Source organism: Macrotis lagotis, chromosome 1, assembly GCF_037893015.1.
Source record: "Macrotis lagotis isolate mMagLag1 chromosome 1, bilby.v1.9.chrom.fasta, whole genome shotgun sequence".
Classification (NCBI taxonomy): Eukaryota; Metazoa; Chordata; class Mammalia; order Peramelemorphia; family Peramelidae; genus Macrotis; species Macrotis lagotis.
The window spans coordinates 641,970,234-641,980,056 of record NC_133658.1 but is presented as its reverse complement, the minus strand read 5'-3'; positions in this window follow the sequence as shown (position 1 = coordinate 641,980,056).

Below are 9,823 nucleotides of genomic sequence, written 5' to 3'. Positions count from 1 at the left end.
ACACACACACACACACACACACACATTCTAAGAGGCAGGTGAGGAGAAAGTGCATTTTAGGCATCAGGACATGTGTGAGCAATGTGGTGGAAACAGAACTGACAAAACATTTGAAAAAAATGGGTAAGTTAGGAAGAGGGGTATTTTTTTGGAGGGGGGAGATAATGAATTCAGTTTTGGAATAAGTTTAGGATATCTCCGGGAGGATATCTGGAGAAAGGCCAAGATGGCAGAGTAGTAAAAGCACTCAACTATGCTCTTCAAACCACTTTAAAATAATGCCTCATGGAGTGGCACAGCCCACAAAAGGGCAGAGACAGTCTTCCAGTCCAAGACAACATTGAGGGTTGGAGCGAGAGATCTGTGAAACAGGGGTGAAGGCTGACCTGAACCTCAAGTGGTGAGACTAGGTGTAGTGACAGAAGCAGCACAGCTTCAGGGGCTCTCAAGTCAAAGACAATAAGGGGGTTGGCAACTGGGTCAGAGAGAGATTATAGTGGACCCCCTGTGCTAGCACTGGATGGGATCAGATGCTGATTGACAACTATACCGCCTATATCCACCTCTGGGACAGAGTTCAAGGACAGAGAGAGATACTTTTGGTTAAGAGGGAGTGGAAGCCCTGAAGGGAAGTTTTATTTTTGTTCTCATGGGATCAGAGACCTTGAGGAATGGTATAATTTTTGGTCCCAAGAGAGAAAGGGCCTTGAGGAGCAGTACTAATTGCAACTCTAAAGAATCAGTGGCCCTTCCTATGTAAAAACCAAAGTCTAGACTAAGAGAGCAGTGACCCCACCTCTCCCCAGAAAATACCGCCTTGGAAGCTGTGAAAACTTCCAAATCCCCCAGAACTAGCCCTGAAAACAGCAGCCTAGAAAAAGTGTGAAACTTGAGATAGTGCCCCTTCTATTCCCCCCTTTCCCTACCACTGGGAACAAAGCCCAATATTAAAATAAAGTTCCAAATCAAGAAAGAGGGTAGACAATGACAACAACAACAACAACTAAAAGAATGTGATCATAAAAAAGCTATTATAGTGACAGGGAAGATCAAAACAAATACAAAAAGCCACAAAGAAAATTGTGAATTGGACACAAAGCCAATAAAAGTTCCTGGGAGAGCTAAAAATTATTTTCAAAATTAAATGAGTGGTAGAAGAAAAAGAGGTAAAGAAATTAAAACAAAAGAAAATTATGAAAAAAAGAATTAGCAGCCTGTTAAAAAAGACAAAAAACACGAAGAAAAGAATTCCTTAGATATGCAAATGGAAAATGGAGAAAGGTACAAAAGCTCATTGAAAAAATTAATTAATTAAAAATTAGAGTTGGATAAATGGAAGTTAATAACTCTAAGCAGAAATATTAAATATACTCCTTTTTCAGAACATAATGCAATACAAATTACATTTAACAAAGAGCCATGGAAACACAGATTAAAAGTTAATCGGAAACTAAATAATCTAATTCTAAAGTAAGAGTGGGTGGTGCAGTGGACAGAGTACTTGCTCTGGAGTCAGGAGGATGGGACACTTGACACTAATTGTGTGATCTTGGGCAAGTTACTTAATCTTGATTGTCTACATACATGCACACACAAAAGAATGAATGGGTCAAAAACAAAGAACAAATTATTAAAAAAATCAATAATTTCATTGAAGAGAGTATTCCAAAATTTGTGGGATGCAGCCAAAACAGTACTTAGGGGAAAATTTATATCCATAAGTGCACACAGCAATAAAAGAAAGAAAATGCAAATCAGTGAATTGGGCATACACTTAAAAGAAAAAAACCCACTAGAAAAAGAATTAATTAAATTAATTACATTTGATTTAATCTATTAAATTAAATCAGTTTCCTTATCTGTGAAATAAGCTAGAAAAGGAAATGGCAAACCATTCCAGTATGTGTCAAGAAAACCCCAAATGGAAAATTGGAATTTACTATGTCAGAAACTTGGATTAGACTAACACCTCATACCCTATCAAAATGGATATAGGATTTAGACATAAAAAACAATATTATAAGCAAACTAGAAGATCAAGGAGTAGTGTATCTATCAGATCTATGGAAAGGGAAACAGTTTATGACAAAGGAAGAAATGGAGAACATCATTAAAAACAAACAATAATTTTGATTACATTAAGTTAAAAAGCTTTTGCACAGACAAAACCACTGTAACTGAGATAAAAAGAAATGTAGTAAATTGGGAAACAATTTTTAAAACTAGTATTCCTGAAAAAGGACTCATTTCTATAATATACAGAGAACTGAGTCAAATTTTTTTTTTTAGAAAAACAAGCCATTCCTCAATTAACAAATGTTCAAAGGATATGCAAAAACAGTTTACAGATGAGGAAATCAAAACGATCCATAATCATACGAAAAATTGCTCTAAATCTCTAATTATTAGAGAAATGAAAATTAAAGCATCTCTGAGGTACTACCTCACACCTTTCAGACTGGCCAATATGACCAGACAGGACATGATCAATGTTGGAAGGGATGTAGGAAATCTGGGATACTAATACATTGTGGGTGGAGCTGTGAACTCATCCAACCTTTCTATAGAGCAATTTGGAACTATGCCTAAAGGGCAACAAAAATGTGCATACCCTTTTATCCAGCTATACCACTACTGGACCTATATAACCTATATAGCCATTATAGACCCACTGTTAGGTCTATACCCTGAAGAGATCATGAAAAAAAAGGGTAAAAACATCACATACAAAAATATTCATAGCAACTCTGTGGTGGTGAAGAATGGAAATAGAGAGGAAGTCCATCAATTGCAGAATGACTTAATAAACTGTGATATATGTATGTGATGGAACACTATTGTTCTATTAGAAACCAGGAAGGATGGGGATTCAGGGAAGCCTGGAAAATTTTGCATGAACTGATGCTGAAGGAGATGAGCAGAACCAGAACAACATTGTACACCCTAACAGTAACATGGGAGTGATGATCAACCTTAATGGACTTGCTTATTCCATTAGTGCAACAATCAGGCACAACTTTGGGGTATCTGCGATGGAGAATACCATCTGTATCCAGAGAAAGCATTGTGGAGTTTGAACAAGACCAAAGACTATTACCTTTAATTTAAAAAGAGTTATCTTATTATATAAGTTTACTATCTCATAAAAAATTTAATGTAATTAAAAAATTGATCTAATTTATTAATTTAATTTACATTATTTATTTATTATGTCATATAATATAGCATATGTTATATATTATTTATTCATTTATTTATTTAATTTAAATTAAAATAAATTTAATTAAATACCAAAATGGAGATGCTCAAAATCAAAGGAAAGATTTTTTTTTTTTTTCTTTAGTTTTTGCAAGGCAATGGGGTTAAAGTGGCTTGCCCAAGGCCACATGTCTAGGTAATTATTAAGTGTCTGAGGCTGGTTTTGAACTCGGGTACTCCTGACTCCAAAGCCAGTGCTCTATCCACTGCGCCACCTAGCCACCCCCCTCAAAGGAAAGATTAATAAAATTAAAAGTTGGACTAATAAATAAAATTAGGAACTTGTCTTAAAAAATAAAATAGATAAACCATTGATTAGTTTGATTTTTAAAAAAGAAAAAATCAAATTACTATTATAAAAAATGAAAAGAGTGAATGCACTACTAATGAAGATGAAATTAAAGCAATAATTAGAAGTTATTTTGCCCAATTATATGCTAGTAAAATCAACAATCTAAGTGAGTGAATTAATATCTACAAAAATATAAATGACTCAGATTAACAAAAGAGGAAATAGAATATTTAAATGACCCTATTTTAGGAAAAGAAATCGAACAAACCATTGATGAGCTCCTTTAAGAAAAAAATCCCTAGTTAACAGATTGAATTCCCAGTGAATTCTACTGAACATTTAAAAAATAGTTAATCCCAATATGATATAAACTATATTTTTAAAAGAGATAAAGGAGTTCTTTCAAATTGCTTTTATGATACAAATATAGTTTTGATACCTAAACCAACTATAGAGCAATTTCCTATAAGGAAAATTTTTAAATAAAATACTAATAAGGAGATTTTAGCAATATATCACAAAGTTCATTTAATATGATTGTGGTATTTATACCAAGAATGTAGGTTAGTTCAATATTAGGAAGATTATCAGCATAATTAACCATATCAATAACAAAATAACAACAAAAATAATATGATTATATCAATAGATGCAGCACCTTTGTTTTTAGGTTTTTTTTTGGTTTTTTTTTTTGCTAGACAATGGGGTTAAGTGGCTTACCCAAGGACACTCAGCTAGGTAATTATTAAGTGTCTGAGGCCCTACTTGAACTCAAGTACTCCTAACTTCAGGGCCAGGGCTCTAGCCACTGTGTCACCTAGCCACCCCAGCACCTTTGATAATATACAATACTATACTCTATTAAGTACTAGAAAGTAAAGGAATCAATGAAGCCTTTCTTAATATGATTAATAGTAACTATCTAAATTAATAGTAACTATCTAAAACCAAGATCAAGCATTATCTTTATAGGGATAAACTAAAAGGTTTCCCAAAAAGTTCAGAAATGAAGAAAGGAAGTCCATTATCACCCCTAATGTTCCAAAGTGTACTATGAATTGTAGCCAAAATAAGACAAGAAAAAGAAATTGAAGAAATAAAAATAAGCATTGAGGAAGCAAACCATTCTTTGGAGATGATATAATAACATACTTTGAAATCCCTAGAGAATCAACTGAAAAACTAGTTGAAACAATTAACAACTTCAGAAAAATTGCAGGAAATAAAATAAATCCACAGAAATCGTTAGCATTTCTATATACCCAAGCAAGACTAAACTTTTTGACTGCAATTATTTCTAAATAATTGGGAGGATATTAATTTCTTCAGAAAGATCTAGTCAATATTTTTTTACCTTTTAATTTATTTATTCAGTGCCATTTCAGTCAAACTACCAAAGAATTATTTTTTAGAGCTAGAAAATTAGTCACAAAATTCATCTTAAGAACAAAAGGTAAAAAATATCAAGGGAATCAATGAAAAATGTCAAAGAAGGCCGCCTAGAAGTTCCAGATTTCAAACTATATTACAAAGTAGCAATCATCAAAATAATCTGACACTAGCTAAAACATAAAATGATGGATCAGTGAAACAGATTAGATACACAACCCTCCACAATAAATGACCATAGTAATTGAATGTTTGATAAATCCAGAGATCCAAGCTTTTAGGCTAAAAACCTCAACACCTGACCAGAGGAAAACTCCAAAAAGAAGCTAGGCATAGACAAATTTCTCACACTAAATACTAACATAAGGTCAAAATAGATACTTGATTTAGACAAAGGGTGATATAAGTAAATTAGGGGAGTAAGGAAAAGTATTTTTTCAGATCTGTGGATAAGGAATAATTGATTTATGAACAAACAAGATAGGATCACAGGAAGTAAAACATAATTTTGATTATATGAAATTAAAAAACCTTTACTCAAATAAAACTAATGCAACCAAAATTAAAAGGAAAACAAAAAACTGAAAAAAAAAAACTTTACAGCAATTTTCTCTGATAAAGGCCTCATTTCTCAAACATATAGGGAACGGAGTCACATTTATAAAAATGAGAGCCATTCCCCAATTGATAATCAATAGATAAGAGAAGTCAGTTTTCAGATGAAGTAATCAAAGCTATCAATAGTGACAAGAAAAAAATGCTCAAAATCACTACTCATTAGAGATATGCAAATTAAAACAACTCTGAGATGCCATCTCATATCTATCATATTGGCTAAAATGACAGAAAAGGAAAATGACAAATTTTGGAGAGGGTATTTAAAAATTGGGACACCAATGCATTTTGGTGGAGTTGTTCAATCATTCTGGAGAACAATTTGATACTTTACCCAAAGAGCTATCAAACTGCATAGGTCTGTATCCCAGGGAGATTAAATAAAAGGGAAAAGGAATCTATTTGTACAAAATATTTAGAGCAGCTCTTTTTGTGGTGACGAAGAATGAAAATAGATGGGTTGCCTATCAGTTTGTGAATGGTTGAACAAGTTGTGGTATATGATTGTGATGGAATCCTGTTGTGCTATAAGAAATGACAAACAGAATGATTTCAGATTTCAGAAAAATCTGAGAAGATATATGAATTGATGCAAAGTGAAGTGAGCAGAACCAGGAGAACACTATACACCGTAACAGTAATAGTGTAAAGATGAACAACTGTGAAATGGTTAGGTACTCTGATCAAGAAAATGATCCAAAACAAAGGACTAATGATGAAAAATGAACTAATAAACTCCAATTAAAAATGGAAGCATACTTTTTAAAACTTTTTAAATGTTTTTTGTTTTCTTTTGCAACATGGCTAATATGGAGTTACATTTTGCATGACTTCACATGTATAATCGATATCAAATTACATGTAGGTTTTTAGGTTAGTGCTTTTTTTTTTTTGCAAGGCAATGGGGTCAAATTACATGTAAAAATAAAAATATCTGCAGGACATCCAATTCAAAATATCAATAGGCATTTGGAGATTTGACACTGGAGGTTGGGGAAGTAGATCTGAGAGTCATTTGCATAAAGATGACATTGCAACTATAGGAATAAATATAAAGAAGGTAAATACAAATTAAAAAGAAGATAATTAAGGAGTGTTGACTCTGGCACATAGGGGAATAAGGAAAGGCTTCTTGTAAAAGGTAGGCCAAATCTTTGTCCTTTTATAGGTCTCTGATGAGAGGTGACCTATTTTTAGTGTGGGACCTGAGTCAGTACTCTCATTATTCATCTAGAGAGTCAAGTTTGCCACCAAGTTGACTAAGGAATCCCTTTTCTTCTTAGGTAAATTCACACTCATAATTAAATGGAGTTTCATCTTCCCTGTGTTATTAGAGAAGACCAATTGGTCCCTTTCCAAACCATCCCTCGGAAAGGGCTGTCCAAACTATCTCAGAAAAGGAAAACTGCCAATTTATGGAGACTGGAGTCATTTCTTCAGGGTATGTGGAACCTTTGAGAGAGCAAGGACCTCAAAGTCACAGGTGATCCTTTAGAGAGGATAGATTGAAGAAAGAATGAAGAGGGTCCACAGGAACATATCTAAAAAAAAACTGTCTTGTAAGTTAAAACTTCTAGAAGGCCAGATACAAGAAACTTCTTGGACTATAGATTCAGTCTGCCTCTTTCTAGGGTGGTGCCATCACCATGAATATGACTTCTGAGAGGTAGAACATGCACATTTCATAATCAAGGGCAAAATGATGAAGATGTTACAACATTCCCTTCTTCCTGGTCTGGGTCTGGCTTTAACTTGAATGTTCTCTTAGTTTAGCTTCAATGCTGGAAAAAATGAGATAGCCATGAGTCATTTTAAGATCCTTATTTAATATTTTATTTTTCTTCCAATTACATGTAAAAACAATTTTTAATATTTTATTTTTAAAATTTTGAGTTCCAAATTCTCTCCCTTTCTTCTTTCCCTCCTCCCTCTTTGAGAAGGGAAGCAATTTCATGTAGGTTAAACATGTGCAGTCAGGCAAAATATTTCTTTATTAGTCATCTTGTGAAAGAAAATACATTACATAAAAAAACCTCAAGAAAAAGTATAGAAGTTAAAAAAGTATGCTTCAATTTGCATTCAGATTCCATTAGTTCTTTCTCTTGAGATGGGTAGTATTTTTCATCATAATTCCTTGGGCATTGACTTGGATCACTGTTTTGCTGAGAATAGCTAAGTCATTCATATGATGATAAAATATTAATAATTATATAATGTTGCTGTCTTTTTGTACAAAATTCTCCTAGTTCTGTTCATTTCACATTGTATCAGTTTATTTAAGTCTTTATAGGGTTTTACTGAGAGCAACCATGCTCATCATTTTTATAGTTTAATAGTATTTCTTTACAATCATATATTACTACTTGTTCAGCCATTCCCCAAATGAGGTTCATCGCCTCAATTTTCCAATTCTTTTGAAAGAATTGCTATAAATATTTCTGCCATATAGGTCTTTTTCCTTTTTGCTTTTGTCTCTTTGGGATACGAGTCTAGTAGTGGTTTTGCTATATCAAAGGGCATGATGACTTTATCATCCTTTAGGTCTCTACAGAATGGTTGAATGAGTTCCCAACTCCACTGACAATGCATTAATGTCTCAATTTTCCAATATCCCTTCCAACATTTGTAATTTTCCCTTTCAATCTAAGCCAATCTAATAGGTGTGGGATAGTACCTCAGAGCTGTTTTAATTTGTGTTTCTCTATAGTGATTTAGAGCATCTTATATGACTATAGATAGCTTTAATGACTTCATCTGCAAATTGCCTGTTTATATCCTTTGATTATTTATCAATTGGAGAATGATTATTTGATAAATTTGACTCAGTTCTCTGTATATTTGAGAAATGAAGCCTTTATCAGAGAAACTAGTAAATTTTCAGTTTTGATTACTATTTTTTTCCTTTATCCCCTTTATCCTGTTCTCTCTCTCTCTCTCTTTTTACTCTGACCATCCTCAAAAGTATTTTGTGTCTGACTATTGCTTCCAACTATTACTTCCCCCCAATCCTTCTTCCTTTCATCTCCCCCCCCCATCAACTTCCCTTACTTTCCTGTTGGGTAATGTAGATTTCTATATCTAAGTGAGAATTTTTGATATTCCCTCTTTTCAGTTAATTCAAATGAGTATTCAAGCCTGCTCCATCTTTCCCTCCACTTTCATGCCTCTTTTATCACATTCTACTTCTCCTTTTCCCTTTCTCTCAGTACATTACTATCTCTCATACCTTAATTTTATTTTTTAAAATGTCATTCCATCATATTCAGCTTATTCTGCTGGCCTTCTCTTCATGTTCCATCTGACTGTACTCTTCTGGACTTCTCTATCATGCCCTGGTACTGGATACCTTTCCCCAAACCCCTTTTTCAGTTTCCTTTTGTGTGCAGTCTCCCACATTAGAATGGAAGCTCCTTCTGTTAACTTTAATTTAGAAAAAAACTGATATCTCATTGTCTGATCTTGCTATCTCTTTTATTTTATGTTTCTCCCTTAAGGGTATAATTTCTCTCTTATCACATTCAATTTGGATCAATATATATATAATAGAAACAATGAAAAGACTGGCCAATTGCCTTCTGTGGGGGGTGGGGTGGGGAAAGGGAAATAAGATTAGGGGAAAATTATAAAACTCAAAATAAATAAAATCTTTAAAAAGGAAAAAAAAGAATGGAAACTTCTTGAGGGCAATGACTATCTTTTTCCTTTCTTTGGATCCTCAGAGCTTTGTACAGTGCCTGGAATACAGTAGGTACTTAATGCTTATTTTTAAATTTTTTTGTTTTTTCAAGGCAATGGAGTTAAGTGACTTGGCCAAGGTAACACAGATAAGTAAGCATCAAGTGTCTGAAATCAGATTTGAACCTAAGTTCTCCTGACTTCAGGGTTGGTTGGTGCTCTATCAGGTAGTGCAGTGAACAGAACAATGGCTTTGGAGTCAAGCGGACCTGAGTTCAAATCTAGCCCTTGGGCAAGTCACTTAACCCTATTGTCTCCCCTCTGCTCCCCCCCCCAAAGAGGGTGTTGTCACTCTCTAGACTCCTCTAAGCAGAAAAGCATACTCCATCCCGTCCTTTGTGTAGACTGCTTTGTGGACAGTCAGAGTGGCCATCCCAATCTCTGTCTAAATTCTGTAACTTGGTTTACCCATGTCTCCAAACCACTTGTGTGGGCTCCATCCCAGGGGATAAGGGTGGACCAATCACTCTTTCTTCAGGCTGGGGGTGGGGCTCATCATACAGAGCCAGATCACTAAAATCATCTTTTTAGGAA